The 19,633-nt window shown below is 44.6% G+C and overlaps 1 protein-coding gene across 3 annotated transcripts in view; it reads right to left on the bottom strand.

Moving 5' to 3' along the window:
• Positions 1–19,633, bottom strand: part of SGCD (sarcoglycan delta) — a 307,039-nt gene that overhangs the window by 178,325 nt on the left and 109,081 nt on the right. For all 3 annotated transcript variants that reach the window (XM_071443434.1, XM_071443431.1, XM_071443435.1), the window contains exon 2: positions 18,103–18,287. The gene's annotated coding sequence lies outside the window, so the exon portion shown is untranslated. The remainder of the gene's footprint in view (positions 1–18,102; positions 18,288–19,633) is intronic.

Below are 19,633 nucleotides of genomic sequence, written 5' to 3'. Positions count from 1 at the left end.
TAGCAGGTTTTTAAATAATGATGGGAATTGCATTCAGAAGCTGCTCTTGCACACATTATTTATACATAGTGTGTGTCTGTTTACCTCCACACATGAGTGGCTATTTTGTCCCTGGAGATCCTCGATAACACGGTAACAAGGATCCTACAAGCACATCCACGCGTTCATCTCTTCTCACTTGCAAGCATTTCCCTTTACAGGGCTATCAGCACTGCCAGCTGGTGCCCTGCTGCATTTCACACTCCCTCTGCCCTGCCTGGCCCATGCAGGGGGCTGCTCCTTCCAGCAGTGCCAGTTCCCTCTCCAGCTTCAGAAAAAACAGGAAAAAATCTCCTTGCAGCCTCAGTGAGGGTGGGCTGCTTGGCTGAAGCCCAACTCTGATGCCCAAGCAATTTCTCATGATCCCCTGCAAGCCACTGCTCCTCCCCAGGTGATACCATGCACTGATGCCTTGAGAAGGCTGACCTAGAACAGAGATTAGATGCAGCTAAAGAATAAAGTAGGGATTTATTAGGAGGGCTCAATGGATCCACCTTGGAAAGCACAAGAGCCCAGCCAGGGCTACACCCAAGATGAAGCCAAAATGGTCACAAAATGGAAAACTGATCACAAGGTCTCACACTTTTATAAGTTCTGGTTCATTAGAATATTGGATTTAATTGTCCAATTACAGCTTTAGTCCATTAAGTCCCATCCTTCTTCTTTTTCTCTCTTCAGTCCATGTTTCATCCACGCTTTTGGGGCTGAGATTTGGATCATTTGTCCTTGGTCCCCAGCAGGAATTGTTTTGTCTCCCTACTCTGTGCATAGAGCTCACCATGCCCTAACATGAAGCTCAGACCCACACACTAAACCAGCACAGAATCTGAAAAATATAAAAAGCTAAGACCTGAGGCATCAGCACCATTTCAGCCATTTGGGGATATTTTCCTCCTTCCCTCTTTGGCAGTTTCAGTCTCAGCATGGCTTCCAAAAGGCTATGAGCTTTTTTCTTTTTTAGCAATTCATTTGCACAAACAGAAACACTTTGTACTACACACAAGGAAGCCTTCTGGAATAGGCCAGGCATCACCAACTTGTCATGGCTATGCTGTTTTTAGCTGCCTGATTGCTTTTCCCCCTTCAAAAATAAACAGAAATTATCTGGAGGAGAGAAGGAGATTTGTTTTCAAACTAAACCAATTTCTCCAAATCTCTGCCATCTGCAATCTCCCACTGCACCAGGGTAAGAGTGCAGTGCTCAGGCTGTGCCCAGCAGGCTCCAAAAGCTGGGTGGGTGCAGATCCAGGTGAGACACTGGGCTCTCTGCCCATCCCTTCATCTCCACCAGCCCTGGACCAGAGTGTGAGACCAAAATCCTGCAAAAAAACCCTGCCCTGAGCTCACCCCTGCCAGCAACACCCCCTCTATTTGACCAAAATCTTGGCCTTTTGAAGCTTTTCCCAAGTTCTGAAGTGTTCAACTCCACAATCACTTTGGCCAGTGTAAAAATCTCATTTTAACTCTCCCAGGAGCCCAGAATAACAACTGATCCTAAAATTAAGCCATTTTCCCTCCTCAGAGAGTAAAAAAGAGCTCAAGTGTAACAGTCCTGCTCAGCCTTGCTCAGGCCATGGCTGGGCCTGTCCATGGACATCCACACCCTGGGACTGGGAGAGGCTGGATGCTGAACCCTTGAGTCTGCTCGAGAGAGGAGGTCAAGGAGAGATTAACAGAAAAGCCACAAAGGGAAATCAGCCACTAAACTCCTGCCAAAAGCCACAGGGAGCTGGGTGATTAATGCTTTGAAAATCCTCCTTACCAATCAGGGGCTATTCTAAGGACCAAGATAGGTTCAAAGCACCCACAATTAGAGGGAAATTTATATTCAGTTATTGGGGAAGCAGGTTTGAACTTGCTGAAAGCTCAGAAAATTATCTATTTTTACTGTTCATTTTCTTGGAAAATGGGCCCATTTAGAACAGCAGCAACTCATTGTTCCAGGATGGAGCAATATGAAAGAACATCACTGCTCCCATTTCCCAGGGACCACAACAAGGAGGCAGCAAGGGCTCTGAGGGCACCTTTCCTGCAGTGGGAGAGAGGATTACACCCTGGGAACACAGAGCCCCTGTTCCAGCTAATAAATAATACTCTTACACATGTAGGCAGCAGGTACAGAATCCTGGCAGGAGTCCTGCTGTGGTAATGCCCAAGTGTGACAGGAAACCTGAACAATCATTTAACCTGGGATGTAGGAGCAACAGGTCCCCACGTCAGTGCAATGTTCCAGCAAGTTTGGTAAAAACACCAGAGCCTGCTTGAAAATAATTCTGCCTGTCTCTTAAGAAAAAAAAAAAAAAAAAAAAAAACAAAGAAAAAAAACACAAAAAACATTTTGAAGTTTGTGCATGTGATGTGAGTTCATTTTTTTCAAAGGGGTGTGCTCGGGTATGCTAGGGTGTGCCCAGGTGCGCAAGTGTGTGCCCGGGTGTGCAAGCCTGTGCCCAGGTGTGCCAGAGTGTGCCCGGGTGTGCAAGAGTGTGCCCAAGTGTGCCAGAGTGTGCCCAAGTGTGCCCGGGTGTGCCCGAGTGTGCCCGAGTGTGCAAGAGTGCGCCCGGGTGTGCCGGAGTGTGCTCGGGTGTGCCCGAGTGTGTCTAAGTGTGCAAGAGTGTGCCCAGGTGTGCAAGAGTGTGCCCAGGTGTGCCCGATTGTGCCCAGGTGTGCAAGAGTGTGCAGGAGTGTGCCCAGGTGTGCAGGAGTGTGCCCAAGTGTGCCCAGGTGTGCCAGAGTGTGCCCAGGTGTGCAAGAGTGTGCCCGGGTGTGCAAGAGTGTGCCCGGGTGTGCCAGAGTGTGCCCAAGTGTGCCCGGGTGTGCAAAAGTGTGCCCAGGTCTGCCAGAGTGTGCAGGGGTGTGCAAGAGTGTGCCCAAGTGTGTCTGAGTGTGTCCAAGTGTGTCTAAGTGTGCAAGAGTGTGCCCGGGTGTGCCCGGGTGTGTCTGAGTGTGCCCAGGTGTGCAAGAGTGTGACTAGGTGTGCCAGAGTGTGCCCAAGTGTGCCTGGGTGTGCTCGGGTGTGCAAGAGTGTGCCCAGGTGTGCAGGAGTGTGTCCAAGTGTGCCCGGGTGTGCCCAAGTGTGTCTGAGTGTGCCAGGGTGTGCCCGGTTGTGCCCAAGTGTGCCAGAGTGTGCCCAGGTGTGCATGAGCATGCAAGAGTGTGCCAGGGTGTGCCACAGTGTGCCTGAGTGTGTCTGAGTGTGCAAGAGTGTGCCCGGGTGTGCCAGAGTGTGCCCAGGTGTGCAGGAGTGTGCCCGAGTGTGCCCGGGTGTGCATGGGTGTGCCCAGGTGTGCCCGAGTGTGTCTGAGTGTGCCCAGGTGTGCCAGGGTGTGCCTGGTTGTGCCCAAGTGTGCAAAGGTGTGTCTGAGTGTGCCAGAGTGTGCCCGGGTGTGCCTGAGCGTGCCAGGGTGTGCCAGAGTGTGCCAGGGCAATTCTGTTTTACTGCTGTGACACTGGGGACGTTTCTCAGCCTCCTTGTTACAGCCACATCTTTCTTGGCACAATCTTTGCTGATAAGGAACATGGGATATCATCGTTTCTTTGGGGAATATTGTATGGGGTTTTTTCTGTTGTTTGAAACAGCAGCTCCCTATTCCCTGTGAAGCAACTGGCACTGCAATTATGAGCTACATTAGGGAGAGAAAAGGAATTTTTGCAGACACTTCTGCCTTATACAAACTGAAGAACAAGCATGACAGCAGGCACTGCCACAGAAGGCACTCTGATTTCTCTGCCTGCTGTTCTTTGGTGTCTCCAGAGTGGCCCCTGACTACCTCACATCTGGAAAATTACACAGTTTCCCCCAACTCCCAGGTAAGGGTGAGGGAGTGCCCCTGGCAAGATGGAAAATCTGAAGCACAGAGAAGCCAGGAATTTATTCCCAGAAAATATGTTCCAGAAACACATACTCAACCTCAGATTAGTTTTTCCACTACGTTATTTTTTTCTGTTGGCACACTGCAACGTCCTGGTGGTTCACAAATATTTTTGAGTGTGTCCTCCATGAAACTTGAACACTCAAGGTCTGCTTGGAGCACATTCTTCTCCTGAGGCACAACTGTAGCTTGGGCTGCTACAACATCAAGAATGCAATGGACTTTAGTAGAGCACACCTCACCTGTGAGCTACTCCCTGAGCCTCAAAGCTTACCTAATAATTATTAAAGTCATTAAAAGGAGAAAGTACATCATGAAATGCACTTTCATGATACCCCAGAGCAGATCAGGAGAGGAAAGGTTTGGGCATTCTGACAGACCATGGGCACAGTACAGCTGAGGGCAGAACTGCCATCCACCCACTCCTGCACATTGTGCTCCTGCTGCCAAATGCACACGGTCCTGCACTGCTTCTTATACTTGTCCTTCTCCAGTTCCATGAGAACTACTTGAACCCTTGATCACTTCTCACTGTGGTCTTGCAGAGGGAGAAACTGGAGGAGCAAGAGTCAGGGGTCAGTGGGATTGTGCCTGAGTGAACACAATGTGCTGGGGAACAGGGAGAGGGGAGCACCCAGCCCTGCCACTGTAACCCCCCTTACTCCCATCCCCTCCCAGCTGCACCAGCTCAAAATCAGCTTCAGCAAGTCAGCATGGTGGAATAGAAAGCAGAGCAGTATCAGCCTCAGCAAAAGGTCTAGAGCACACAGCAAAGCACCAAGGGCACAGAATCCTACCAGCACACCTCACCTGCTCCACTGGCCTGTGATTTCCAGATCCAGAGCCCCAGCCAGCCCCAAGGGCTTCCAGCTCTCTTCCTTTCTCCCTGAAGGGCCCCCACAGCAGCATAGAATGCAAGATCCAGCCAGTGCTGTTTTACATTCAATTTGTAAATTGACTACTCAAGGCAGAGGAGAATCAGCTTTCTTTAGCAACCAAAGGTGAAGGGAGGCTCCATTTCCAGGTCTGCAGCCTCCTTCTCTTAAAGCTGCCCATGCCACACAAGCCTGCTCCTTCCCATGAAGGAGATTACACATTCTCACATCACAACCTGCACTGCCTCAACACAGCACCAGATTTCCTGCAGGAGAGAAGGGGAGCAAAATAAGGACCTCATGATGAAAAGTTCATGTTCTCAGTCTTCCCTCCCAGTTCTGAGCTCAGACTTTGTGCCTGACACAGTCTGGCTTTATATGCAGGTCACTCAGTCATTCTTCTCACATGTACATCAGGTGCTGCTGGAAAATGTGGCCATTATCCATCAAGTCCTTACCTCAGTCAGCTTCCAGAGGAAGAGTAATAGATGCACTTGTGTTGTCACATCATTGTCCGAAATGTCAGGGTAAAAAGCCCTGAGCATTAACAACTCCCTAAGGAAATCAGTTCTTTAAAAAAAAGTAGAATAGAGAGAAAAAAAGAAGGAGAGGGACAGAAGAAAAGTGCAGAGCTTCCCTTTTCATCAGTGATTACCTGCACAGGAAAGTGCCCTGACCTGCTGCATGCCAGCCAAGCACCCACACTGTCATCTGACTTCCACTAGGTTTACACTTTGTCTGGATAAAGCAACATGTAAACATGCTGGTTTTAATTCCCAGGATCCAGGAATGGTCTTCTCTTTGGACATCATACATTAAAAGAGACGTATCAGTTTGAAGGGTGAGAGTAATCTCGTCCCAGGGCACCTGCATTGAGATTCAAGCAGTGTGGAGAGGTGATAGTATCAGGCAGTGCAAATCTTCACAGACAGTAAAGGGAAAGGGGGAAAAACAGAAGAGAGAAAGATGAAATCAAAGATGACAAGAAGCAGTAGTCAAAGTTAGGAGGAAGAGGAGGTCAGGCACCCAAAACTAATCAAGGTGACATGGTGATATTTTCCTGGTGTGGTCAATCTCTGTGATCTGCTTTTAAAGGATTTGCTGAAGTTAAGTGAGAACTATGCAGAGCTTCAAAGCTTTTAAAGGCAGGTAAAACACAGGTATGGACAAAGATATTTCTTTACTGAAATGCAAGGAAGAAAAGGGAAGTGAAATGAGAGGCAGAGCATACCCTGTCCTGAATAGTCTGAAGCTGAATTTTTTGACCTCTACTCACCAATTCCTAAAAAACCCCTGAGCTGGGACTACAAACCCTGCAGAGGAGTTGCTGCCATTTCTGGAAAGCTTATGAAACTTATGGCACATATTTTTGCATTTGCAGCTGCAAGTACACAATATCAAAACCTCAAACGACAAAGATAAGGTGAAGTAAATCCAAGAGTGCTTTGCCCTGTTCTCCTTAAGTACTCCTTTTACACAACCCCTCATCACAGTACAGTCAATACAGCCAAGAAAGATGCTCATAAAAAATAGGAAATTAGGCCAAAGTTAGACGAGACCACAGGAATCTGTCTCAGAGATAACAGCACCAGTTGTCACCTGAACCAGATACATCCCTTCCCTCTCCAGACTCCAACAGGAGAGGCATGGCCACACTCTCAGCATTACATCCCACCTCCAGCTCCTTAATGGGGCTTGTGGATTACTAATAAGTAATTGATACACAGGAAATGAATGTGAAGCCACCACTGTGTGTGCTTCTGCATACAAACAGGGGCAGCTGAATGCACAGCAGCAGCAAACGCTGCAGCCCTGCCATTCCTATGGCATTTCCAGCAGGAACGTGCCTAAAATACCTCAGCATAAAGTGTTTCACTTTGTACAAATGATGCTGGCATGATTGCTCAATGCCTTTTCAGTGAGCAAACTGCAGAGGGCTGAGGGGGTCAGATAAAACCCAAAGATAACAGGTTTTGCAGACACTGCTCTGGATGAATATCAGGAGAAGAGAGAGACTTTAAGGGGCAACACAATAAGAAATCAAGATAAAGATTTATTTTGCAGCACACAAAGCCAAGTACACAGCTCTCCATGCATTCAGTCTTCAGGAACAATCTTCCTATTTTTTCCCTGGGAGCCAAAAAAAGTCCCCAAAATAATCTCAGTGCACAGCCTAAATTTGTACTTAATGCCAACTTTGTATCAAATTCCTCCACAGCGTAAGATGCAACGCTGTAAATAGGCTCATTTTCGTTATTTCATCAAATTGCCTTAACTTTCTCTCTGCAGCATCCTCCGGGGCTGGCAAGAGGGAGACGTGCAGGAAATGTAAATCACTCCCCTTTTGATATGATAACCGTGGCAGTGAATTGCATCCCAGAAATCAGCTCGGGATTATGGCTGAGAACTGGCTGAAAGCACTTGGCTGTGGCATGGTGCCAGCAGGGGAACCTTCAGCTGGCAGGTCAGTGTGACATGGGCTCAGGGCTTGGGAAAAAGGAGCGATATGCAACACCCAGCTACCTGGGGCTGCACGAATCCCAGAGCCTCGGGGTCCATCTAGAATTAAAAGATGCAGACAGGTGCTAAAAACAAGTGTGTATTTATGTATGCAAATACACGGGGGAGCTCAATTAAATATGAATAAGCACCTAGGAAAGCAACAGCCAGAGGCTGTAAGATAAAATCTACCTGCCAGACAAATACAGATGTGTGTGTATATATATATATAAACAATCACACACCAAAAAAATTTCATTTCCTGCGCTGACCTATTTGTGGTTACAGAACATTATGACAATAATTATAATCATGTATCTTTCATTTAAATAATGTTTTCAGTTTCAAAGATTCAGAGGATGTTGGAATGCAAATACAGATAATCAGGACGTAAAAATAATTGTTTTCCTAATGCCTTATTTTTCATGTGCAAATAGCACTGATAACAGCTCCCAGCATTAACCCTGGGCCAGAACCCCACGGAATTCAGTAGTGCACAAACACTGAAAGAAAAAGCTGTCTGAACTCTAAAGAATTTGCAGATCTAACAGCAAAGAGGCAGCAGATGGATATAGACAGAAATAATCAAGAGGTAGTAGTTAACAAGGCAGGAGTTAGTCTCAGCAAACCAAATCCCTGATTGCTGTGAGCCTTGTACAGGCACCACAACAAAGAGGAGTTTTGATCATGGATGCCCCACAACACACCAGGCTCAGCACATCCTTCATCTGCACCGCTGTGCTCCATCTGTCGCTCCACTCTGCCTGGCAATCCGGCCTCCTCCTCACTCTGCACTCAGATTTTTCACAAAAAAGCTCCCTGGACCAAGGACTGTCATGTACAACCTCACTCCCCAGCACTGAGCATAGCAGGGCTCAACCTAGGGCCATAGAGAGAGATAAAACCATTTAGGGACAAAATTAATGATAATTTTTACTAATAACTAGTCCAACAGAGTGTGAGCAAGCATGCACACAAGCCTAAAGGCAAACTCATGCACACCATGTGAAACAATGGAGACATCTGAGCACCTTCTGATGGCTCTCACTGAGTGCACCCTTCTCTTGCTCTCAGTATGCAGGGGAGAGGAAGAGCAGCTGGCACACTGTGATCATGTGAAACTGAGACACAGCATCAGGAAATGCAGGTACTGCACCCAATCTCAGCTGGAATCTCCAGAGGCACCACACTACATCCCACAGTAATCAGAACTATCCCAATGGACCAATAGCTGGGTGGTTGTGACAAACAAGTGCCACAAAAATATTTAAAATGTTCTCAAGCATTTGAGAACATTTTAAATACATAAAGATAAATACATTATCTCCTTGTAACAGAGATAATGCCTGCAGGATACAGCATTCATGCCAGGAGGTTTTATTTCAGCATGTTTGACTCAGTGACCTGCTTATTACAACACCTTTCAGACTCATTTTAAGGCAATGAAATTTTTCATTTGTATAACCAAACCTGTCTTTCATGACACAAGACCATTCCACATGGCTTTCAGGTTCTTAAATTAAATGCTCAAAAGTCATGAGGTGGGAAAATAAAAGCTCTACAGCACCAATCCATCCCTTCCTCATGCCCAGCCAGACCTGCAATGCAGGGAAGTGCTGCTCTTCCAGCCTCCACTTCCACAATGTACTCCAAGGGTTAAACAGCAGATATATATTTTTATTATGTTGTGTCTGTTTGTTTGTTTCTTGCACATTCTTTTTTTCCCCCTTGGGCATCTCCCAGAAATCAAAAGCACCAAACAAGAAATACAGTTTATAGTCCGAATTCACAGAGTCTTCACTCTGCACAGTTAGGTGTGCTCACAGCTAGGAATTACTTTATGTTTTCAGTAAGACACAGTGAAATGCAGGGTAGGAAGGCAGCCCCTACATAAAGATATGTTCAACAAGGCATCAGCTTCCACTTCCATGCTTTAATGTCCAACATGACCCGTTTTCCTCTGCAATTCAAACCTCAAAAGTGGAAAAGAAATGGCATGTAAATGGACCCTGCTTACACTTTAAATCACTGTTAGCAAATCTTAATCTCTTTAAGTCTGGCCATTTAAAATCAGGCCTATTTAACTTGCAAAGGTAGGTCAGGTTTTATTGATCACCCCTAATGCACTCTTAGAAAAATGAGAGCAGTGAAATACACAGCTCAGTTGATGAAGGCTCACTGGAAAAATATCTGATAATATTTACAGCCTTCAAGCTATGCTGTTGTAAATGTGATTTCCATATTCCCCAGAATGCAGATTACAGACTTGCCAGTTCACACTGCAAATGGAAAAGAAAAGCTCTGCCACAGAGGAGGTGGATTCCTCCTTGCATTGACTGAAAGCACAACAATAAACTTCTAGAATATAGACACAGCAGTCCCAGCCCATTTGGTTCTCAGTTACCATTCCTCAGTCTTTCCTCAGTGCAGTATTTTGTGCCTGGATCTCCTACTTGGAGTCCATGCTATGCCCAGAGTTCTGAACAAACAACAAAACAAAAGAGTTTTGTTACAAACAACTGATGACATTTTTCCAGCTGCTATAGAAATAAGGTGGGTTATTGTTACTTATATTATGGCATCACCTAGAGGTGCTCATAATTAATCAGAGCTCCTTCTTCTACACCTCTCAGAGAAGGACCAGAGGAGAAGCAAGTTTTAATAAAGAAGTACAGCATTTTCCACCCACATGGACAAGCTCAGATCAGACACACTGCAAGGTCTAGAGAGTTCTACTTGATAGAGTTTTTTGCTTCTCTACTCTGGCTATTTGTGAAGGCTTTCACTCATGAACGCCCATTCAGTGAAATGAAAAGTATTTCTCTATGCAAAACTAAACATGATTTTCACTTTTTATTTTTCCTGCTATGCTAAAATAAAACCACAATGGGTTTCTAATTGAAACCTGATATACCATCCTATTGCAACTATTAAATAGCCATTTTTGTGGCATGAGAGAGATTCTAAATGTATTTACAGATTCTAAATGTATTTACAGACACAAATAAAACCACTGCAGTTAATGTAAAAGGACAGAGGATTTCCAGGGTTACTTCTACTCCAGACTTCTTGTGCAGCTCAGACAAGTTCCTTAATCAACCTTTCCTCCTGCACCTAATGAACACATGAGCTGCAGAAATGGATCACTGCCTAGGACATGCTCTGGAGCTACACTGTCAAATAGAAGACCTAAATAGGATAAATCCCAATCAACGACTTGAGGCAATTATCAAATGTTTATTAGCCTCCAAAGTGAAGGCTAATAAACCTGCTTATTTTAGCAGATAAAGTCAAATTACCTTGACTGAAGTTGGTAAGTGTTCCAAGATTAACAGCTCTGGCCTCATATGCTTTTGGTTATTGGTGATGAAGTGTCAGCTCAAAAAAACTGAAAGATACTTCCTAGTTATTTAGGCAATGTGAAAATTGGGCAGTTATTTTCCAGGAAACATGGCCTGCCTGACAGGTTTTAAATGAAGAAAAGTGATATTATTACAATTATCATTAGAAGAAGATGTCCCTCATCAAAATGTGTCTGGATTTTAATTGACAAGGTCCAGGTTAATTCTGTGAAAATGCCAATGAAAGCAAAGCCTGTGGCTCAAACTAATTGTCAGCACTGAGCAACCTCCACCTCTAACCCACCAGAGATTTATCACTCTCTGCAGACTGTACTCATGACAAGAAACGTTTGAATCAATCATTAACAACTAGAAATTCCTCCCAGACAGAAAGCAAGCAGAGTGCAGGGCTGCCCACCCCCTGTGCTCCTGAGCCAAGGACAGGTGCCAACAAACCTTCCTAAGCAGAAAGACTTCTTGTTGTTGTTGTTGTTTTTGCCCCCTTTTAAGAGCATTCCAAGGGGAAACTTGCAGTGATCCTCTGTGTTTTGGTGTCACCCCTGTGGGCAGCACAAGAGTGCAGAAAAGGACTCACAACCTCCCTACTTCAGTCATAAACTCAAGGACAGCTGGGGAGATGTTACCGCACAGTGCCAGTCAAGCACCACCTCTCCCACCCAATCTAATACATAAAATGCAAAAGGATTTGTAGAAAAATTCTGGAATTATCTTTATTATATTTCTATTTCCAGCATGCTGGTGCAGACCCACCAGAATATGACCGGGCAGAAGGAGAGAAGCTGACAACCTCCAATACCCGACAGAGGCACAAGGATTTCCAGGGAAATGGCACAGTCCTACCCCTCATGGTGCTTTTTCATTCAGAATGCTTTGATTTTCAGCTTCTCCATCCACGTGGGTGATGGCACCACAGCACAGCTTGAGTGCACATCAATTTGATAGCTGCTCAAGCCCAAGTCTTTATACAACATCTAACATAAAACTGAAGTGTTACTTCTCACTGACATTGAGCCTGGAAAGCAGAGCAGCACTGGGAAGAAAAGAAGAGGGGAATCTCCACAAAGGTCAGGGACCACTTCCTGAGCAGGACAAAAAGGCATCTGGCCACTTATGTCAAGGGCACCGAGCTTGTCTGGAGAGATACAAATGGAACTACCTTGCCCCAACTAACATAGAGAGAGAAAAAAATATAAAAGGTAAAAAAAACCCTCCCTGTCTTTTCCTGGACAGCCAGGAGTGAAAAACAGATGGTGTTTGGTGTTGTGAAGGAGTAAGACACAACTTTGTTTAGAGGAGGCCAGTGCTGTGGGGGTCTCTGCTGGCCCCTTCCCAGTAACTGGAAGGCAAAGACTGAGGGGGTGCCAGCCATAAACAGAAATGCTGCTCACTTCATTGTCTCTTTTACCCCAGAGGTGAAAGGCTCCTTCCACTCACCTACAGCAACCCTGCCTTTTTGGTTTTGCTGTTATCTACATATTCACCACAGAAACTGGGAGCTGGAAAGTTCCCATTAAACGATGCCAACGAGAACTCTCCATTCACAGCTAACGCTTGGCTGCACACATTCCCTCTGATTTCCAAACATTTTCAGTATGTTTTAGCTTCCCTTCATTAGACATTCACAATTATTTGCAGCACATCTAAACCTGTGCAATGGGTTTGTGCTTCCAAATACAGTCCCCTGGCTGCAAAAAATCAGCATGACAGCACTAGAAAGAAAGCAGAATTTATGTCAATCAGCAGGCAGAGCTCAGGAAGAGGATGAGGCTCACACCATCATGATTTGAGTCAGTGACTTCCACAGACAGCAATTTGGCCCTTTACAAAATCCTCAGTGTTTCTTAGAGATGACCCCTCAGTTAACCATTAAATCAGTCAGCAACTGTGACAATAAATTTTGTAATAAAAATGTACAAAGTGGAGACTTCTGGTACTTTAACTTCTGGTACTTTAACTGAAAACCTAAGCAGCCAAAAGGGTTTTTCTGGTCTGAAGAAACACGATTATAGAGAAAAGTATGTCCATAACATCTCACACCTGTTACTGCTGTGGCTATGCAAGGCTGTTTCCATCACACCCTTCAATACCCTTTGAACTAAACAAAGGCTTTGTGGAGGAAAGTTACACCAAGTGCTCATTTCTTTAGCTCAGCCCCAAATAGCCACTTAAAATCTGTCAGGGCTTTCCAAAACCCTCCCTCTTTCAGACTCTTTCACATATCCTAAAGGGCTCCCTAGGCATGGGCATCTCTGGCTCTTAGACTGGGCTGTGCTGGCTCTGCAGTGCTCAGCTCAAGGTAGTGGGAGCCACTCTTCAATTATGAGACCAGAACAGCTCCTGGACTGCCCACAGTGCTGGGGCTCCCAGCAGATGCCTGTGATCATTAAGACAGAGGTTGTCCAGGGACAGAGCTGCTCCTTTGGGTAATTATATTCCCAGGGCTGCCTGGTGCCTGTCAAACTCCCCCCTTCCATGGACAGTTTTTGAGGATCATTAGGAAGTAAATATGTCATCCTGAAGGATGAAAATATAAAAAAGCTGCAGCTCCTCTAAACCTGAATGTTACCACTACACTGGAACACAAAAATGTTGGTCCCTGACTGCAGAGGGGACATGGGTGACTTCCCCACCACACACACAAATCTTTATCAACTTGGATGCACAATTAAGCTAAACATTCCTCCAACAAAAGGTAAAAAATACTCCTTGGGTGGTGTCACAGCTGAAAGCAGAGCAGTACAGGCTCCAGAGCATCCTGAGTGATCAGTCCCATAAGAGACATTCTCCACTAAGCTTTGTTCTGGCAGCATTCCCACTATGTGAGGAAGGAAATGCACAGCTGGATGTAAAGCTTGCAATGCACAACTGCCTTAAATACATGGCAGCAGGATGGCAGTTCATAACTAATTTTCCACATCAACTGTTGGCTGCCCTCCTCTTCCTCTCTGCTAGGCTGCAAACTGTCAGTGGATACTTATCCAGAAAGCAGGCCTGCCACAGAGCAAAAAGCATGATTATTATTAACTAGTATTTTACAGGGCATGTTAGCCAAAAATCAGAGGTAAATGAGGCTGGGCAGAGCGAGAGCAGCACCAGTGCAAAGGCAGCCCTGCCAGAAGCTGCTTGTCCTCTGAGAGATGCAAAACCAAAGGGAATAGAAAAGCAGGACGAAGAGAGCAAAACAGACAGGAGAAGGCTGTAAGGAGACAGAGAAAATCTGTTCTCAGACCAAGGTTTTGAGCCAGCTAATTTCAAAACACCTGCAGCCCAAAGAAACACAGGCCCTTTTCCACCCTGGCTGGACTCTGCCTAAGACACGGCCCATGGGTGCCAAGCAGCAGCTCTGCAGAGGACAAGGGGCTCCAAACTGCTTTGACTTCTGAGAGGAAGAACGTGTGCTGTACTCAGAGCCAGCATTTCCCTCTCCTCAGTCTCCAGGTCTCTGCACGACTGGAGTGCAGAGTTATTACAAGAGGTTGCTGCTCCTGGCAGGGGAAAGGTCTCCAGAAGAAAACAAACCCCAACTTCATCACACTCTCTGAAGAACCACTACAAACATCAGAGGGCAGAAGGCAGAGCCCCAAGCTGCCAGCCCAGGAGCAAGGCCATTTGAATGACTTCAGACAGACCCACTGACTTCTCAGTGCTTCAGGAGAACAGGTAAAGGACTATTATATTTCTGTTCTGTGACTGGTATCTTAAGAATCTTATGTTAGTATTGGAGTTTCTTATTTTCTTTCAGAAATTCAACTCGGCTCTGCCGCTGCTATCACCTCTTTAATTCATTTTACAACAAGATATTTGTTATCAGAAATTGTGCTTTGATATGTGTCAGGTTGATGGATTCAATAAAAGCCCTGTGAGGAGAAGCTGAGTGAATGGGGCTGCAGAAGTGGCGTCATCAAGGGAATTGATACCTTAACAGCCAGTCTGCTGATCTTGCAACAAAAACATGCAAGTATAATAGCTGTTTTATATCCTCACCCTGGCTAAACAGTCCAGAGGAACATTAGAAAACATTTACATAAATGTTACTCATGCAAACAAGCTCAGCCTGCTCACTGATAAAAAAACATATGTAAAACACAATCCTGCATGCTGTCCTCTTGTCCTGTTTGGTGTGCAAAATTCAATCCAGGGGATGAAGGCTTTAATCAAAATACAGCTTTTAACTTAGTTTTGGGAATTCAAGCAGCAATCCAACCAAAATTTTCCCACAATAATGTTGGAGGACAATTTTACTGACAAATGTTCAGGCACAGCCACCTGTACCCCTCAGCAAAGACACTGAAAAGTTGCATCAGGGTCTTACAGTGAGAGCCAAACCCACATGCATATGAAATCAGAGGTTTTTTTTCCTGATTTAATAAATGAAATCATGCAAGAAACAAGAAAAAATTGAAGAAAGAAATAGTAAGTTTTTTATCAGACCATATAATACAATGAATGAGAGAGGGAGACCTGCTCACTGTTCTGCTGCAGGTCAGGCAGGGCTTGAAGTCTCTGCTTCACCTGGTCAGAGCAGCACAGCTGCAACACCTCCCCTGCACTGGCCTGGAGCACAAAGAGATTTTTTTAAAATTGGAACTGATCTACAGAACATCTGGAAAAGGTAAAAAAAAGTGATGTTGAGATTCAACTTCTAGAAAAGAGAAATAATATTACTAGTCTAAACAAAGCAAAGGGAAAATTTCCATAGCAATTAATCTGAAAAAGGTGAATTACATTGAGGATTTATGTTCATGTAATGAAGACAATTAATTGCTATGAGAGCCATAAAACACATTAAATGAACAGGTTTTTTTCCAATTCTACTTGCAAGATAAAATTTATTAACTATGTTTAATGGCTACTTAAAAATTTCTCTTACATATTTATTAAATGTGCCTCTTCAGCCGAACAGAGCATTTTACTAACCAGATTCTACTAATCTAAAAATGAGCAATTTCAGAAAAAAACCTACTGCTCTGCACATTATCAGCAGATCCATTGAAACTAATTCCTCATGCAATAAGATTACCATCAGCACAATTTCCTAAGTGTTGCTAAAAGGGAATCTGCTCGTCTCACGTGAGCAAACACTCTGCTGCAAAGATGAACTCAGCTCACATTATCTGAACAGATGTTTCAGTTTTCAGTAGAGATAGGGAGGGAAACCTTGAGTCCTGATGTCATTTAGTGTGACTGTAATCACTTAATTAAAACCCTCTCTACTTGGGAGAGCAGGACACATGGAAGATACTGGATTAGGTGGGAGCAGTGACCTCAGAAAGATCCATAACTGAATCTTGTGCTCAGCCAGGGCTGTGTGCCTGCAGCTTGTGCACTAAGACTGCCTGAAAATCAGGGACAGATGTTTGCCACTTAAAAGTGACCTAGAAGTGACTCTGTTCCTTATTCACCATTCACAAAATGGGGATAAGTAGCATTTCTGTCTTACAAGAGTGTTGTGGGAACAGATAAAGTTGATGGCAGTCAAGTACTCTGGTAATCACGAGTCCCCAAGATGAAGGGAATCAATAAGGAAAGGCCTCACCTACTCAAGTGAGCAACAAGAGTTTGGCCAAATCTTTATAGCTCAGCACAACCTTCTCAAAGTGCAATGTTCTTCTTAAAGATGAAGTTTTCATAAGTGTGAAATTTAAATAAGAGCCAAGTTTTAGATCTGATGGTCACGAAGTAAAATGCAAACGTGTAATTCAAGTCCCACCTAGAATTTAATGCCTTAATAATAATTTCACACAAATAATTTATAAAGACCTTGGAGTGAGACTCGGATTGGCTCAGGAATGACAGGGGAGCTCATTTCCTCCCCCCATCCAAGGCAGGAGCAGCACCACAGTCACACCAACAACCAACATCTCTGGAGCAGATCCTCACACACCCCTGGACACCCTGGGTACCCAGCAAAACTCACACCCTCACTGCAAGGAAGATTTACATATTTTCAACTCGGAAATCTCAAACCCAAACAAGGAATAAACAAAACTGCTGTGATTTCTGTATTGTAACAGTGCCAAATTTTTCTCTGCGAGAGTCAAGAAGCTCTCTTGATTACAAAATACCTCTCCTACAACCTTCCCTTTTAAATGTTATAATCACAAGAGCAGTAGCTTGGAAATAAACAGAAGTGAAGAGGATAATAAAGGCAGGAGCAATGTCTAACAAGCTCCTCTTCCAGAAGCCAGAGCAGGCAGACAAGCAGAGCTGTGCTGTGCTGTAATGATGGGAACCTTGCCCTGGCAACCGTGTTGTTTGCTTGAAATTCCTGTACAAATTAACAGCACATGCTGTGGTTGGAACAGACCTTTCTTGACCCTCAACATTTAAAAGTTAAGCACCCAATTTAAGCTGTTCCAACCAACTTTTCCCTGCAATTGCCAGACACTGGCAGAGCTCTGCTGGAGCATGAGTTAGAGCCCACAATTTCCAGAGCTAACATGACAAGTGCAGCCAGATCAAAAGCAGGAGAAGTAATGCACACTCACCTGCATTGTGATTTATTTTAGAGGCTTTTAAGAAAGTCTTGACTTCTTTTCCCTGCTCCTCCACTGACACCAAGCACAGGTGTTATATTGCTGCTGTACTTTTCTTAACAAGATTATAGTGCTGGTTCAGTCATATGAAGGAAGTCAATACCCATGTGCTAAATGAAAAAGGATAATATCATCTGATACCACTCTACTGAGATCTTGGAACCATTGCTTTAAACCTGTTTTTTTGGGGTTTTTTTTTTTTGACTCAGTAAACTTTGCCTTCACAGAAATAACTTGACCTAGGTAAAAGAAGCAATAGAGACTGTATTACCCTAAAATCTCATCTAGCACAATCTTCATTAACAATACATCTTGGCCTTCAGTTTCCTGTAGAAAATGGTTGCATATTGCCTTGCTACAGTTCCAGCACAGCCAGGACAACATTTATGTGGGTATGAGAACACTCAGACAAAAATTTCAAGTGCTACACAACAAAGGGGGAATACAATTATACAGGAAATTGGTAGTGGTATTTCCATCCTTTGCACACAGTGAGAATATACAAAGCACAAAGAAAAGCACAGGGCTGAATTACAAATGGACTACTTCATCTCCTTTTATTTTCCCCATCTCTGACCCTCAGAATTACAGTCATTAGTGAAACACAACAAGTGGGATTTTCAAAACACAGATTCCTATCACCAAGTATCCATCACCAGCAGCAACACACAACCATCAGTGAGCATTTCGTTCAATAAAGAACTTCACACGAGCAGACACCCCCTCAAGCCCAAGACAATAAAAACACTTCACTCCTGGTGAACGCTTTCTAAATTCAGGGAGAGCAAAGCTTATTTACAGACACAGTATGAGCATGGCATGAATACAGCAATAAACCCAAAGGCTGCTAATGCTCTGCTTTCCCCACATGTAGATATTCAGAAAAGAGCAAAAATGCAAGAGCAGGAGAAGAAATACATACCTTAGCAAACCTGACTGCTGGACACGACTCGTTTCAGAGCAACATTGGGGTGAAGGTGAGTTCCTCAGGCGACCGCCAACCACAATTCCTGTCCGAGCCCCCAGAGGCTCCAGCTCTCCCTTGCCCGTGTCCCTGAGGAAGATGCAGTGTCCTCCAGTATTTCAGAGCCTCAGCTGCAGAGGATGCTGCTCAGAAAAAGAAAAGAGGAGAAGGTGTGGCATTAAATTCTAGGGTCAGTTGTTTGGCAGATTCAGAGCAGAACACAAGACAACATTGGATAGGAATGAAATGTCAAGGCAGGACAGAGAGTCTGTGACAATCCATCATGTGTGGCACCTTCAGAGGGCAATCACTGAATTCAAGAAATGTGGTGCAAAGCTATTCTTGCTTTACAGTACTTTTATAGTGTCCCTAGACCAGGAAATGAATGACAGCCTGGCTGCTTTTTATTCCAGTCCAATATTGTAACACAAAAGTAAGTAATGCACTTCTCTATAGGGAATATTTTAATTCATTATGGCATTTCTGAAGAATAACAGGACTTTCATATGAAAAGCAGAGACATCACCTCAGTCTTAATACTCTGCACAATAAAATGGCTCTCACTCAAGAAATTCAAAGCTTAGGAGCTCACAGCAGATGGGAAGTCGTGACTGCCAGCCCAACACGACACAGTTCCCAAAGTTCTGCCTCCAACGCAATTGTCAGGGACTAGGAAATGTCCTGGGGTTTTCTGGGAGCAGGGGGCTCAGCAACACCACATTTTCTAGCCCGCTGTCACTGCTAGAGGTGCTCAGGGCTTCCTAGAGGTCAGACCCTGGCACTGAGCAGGGATGTGGGGCCTCGCTGCAGACACCAGTGAGAGACAGTGATGGAGGCAGCACTACCAGCAAGCAGAAACCTCAGGGCAGCACTGGGAAGTGCAGATGCTCATCCCTCAGCCCTGGAAGATGGGAAACACTCAAAGGATCATCCTTCCCCCACCCAGATAATACAGCCTGTGAAGCAAAACTGGGCACAGCAGCACAAAACAGGGGAGGACTGAGGAAAGAGCAGGATCTGAGCTCCCTATGTCAGATATATCCAGGGCTCACATCCTTAAACCACTCCCAGAGATGCTCTTCTAAGATCAACTCAGAAGCCATGAAGATACTCTGACTTTGCCTAGGAATTTTATAAAAAGCAAAGGAAAAAAACCCCCGACATATACAAGAGGTTCCCTCAGAGGAGAAAGCTTGTGGCAGCTCAAAGTACCACAAAATCCCATTACAGCTTTACAGGAAACCCTGAACCCATGAACAGGTTACACCTATCTGGAAAACACACTAGGTTTTGGGCTTGCAAGAAGGAAGATTTCAGCAACCAGCACATGAAATTGTGCATACTGGAAGTTATCATACTGCCATTTATATATATACACACACAAATGAACATAATGGGTTTTTTTCTGTTTTTGTTGAAGTCCACGCAGACATAGTCACACATATCAGAACAATCCAACACAGTTACTTTATTTAGCACTAATTACTTT

The sequence above is a fragment of the Agelaius tricolor genome, unplaced genomic scaffold, assembly GCF_023055355.1.
Source record: "Agelaius tricolor isolate 1412-34295 unplaced genomic scaffold, bAgeTri1.0.p SCAF_18, whole genome shotgun sequence".
Lineage (NCBI taxonomy): Eukaryota > Metazoa > Chordata > Aves > Passeriformes > Icteridae > Agelaius > Agelaius tricolor.
Note: the sequence above shows the minus strand (reverse complement) of the source record. Positions and strands in the feature narration are given on the sequence as shown.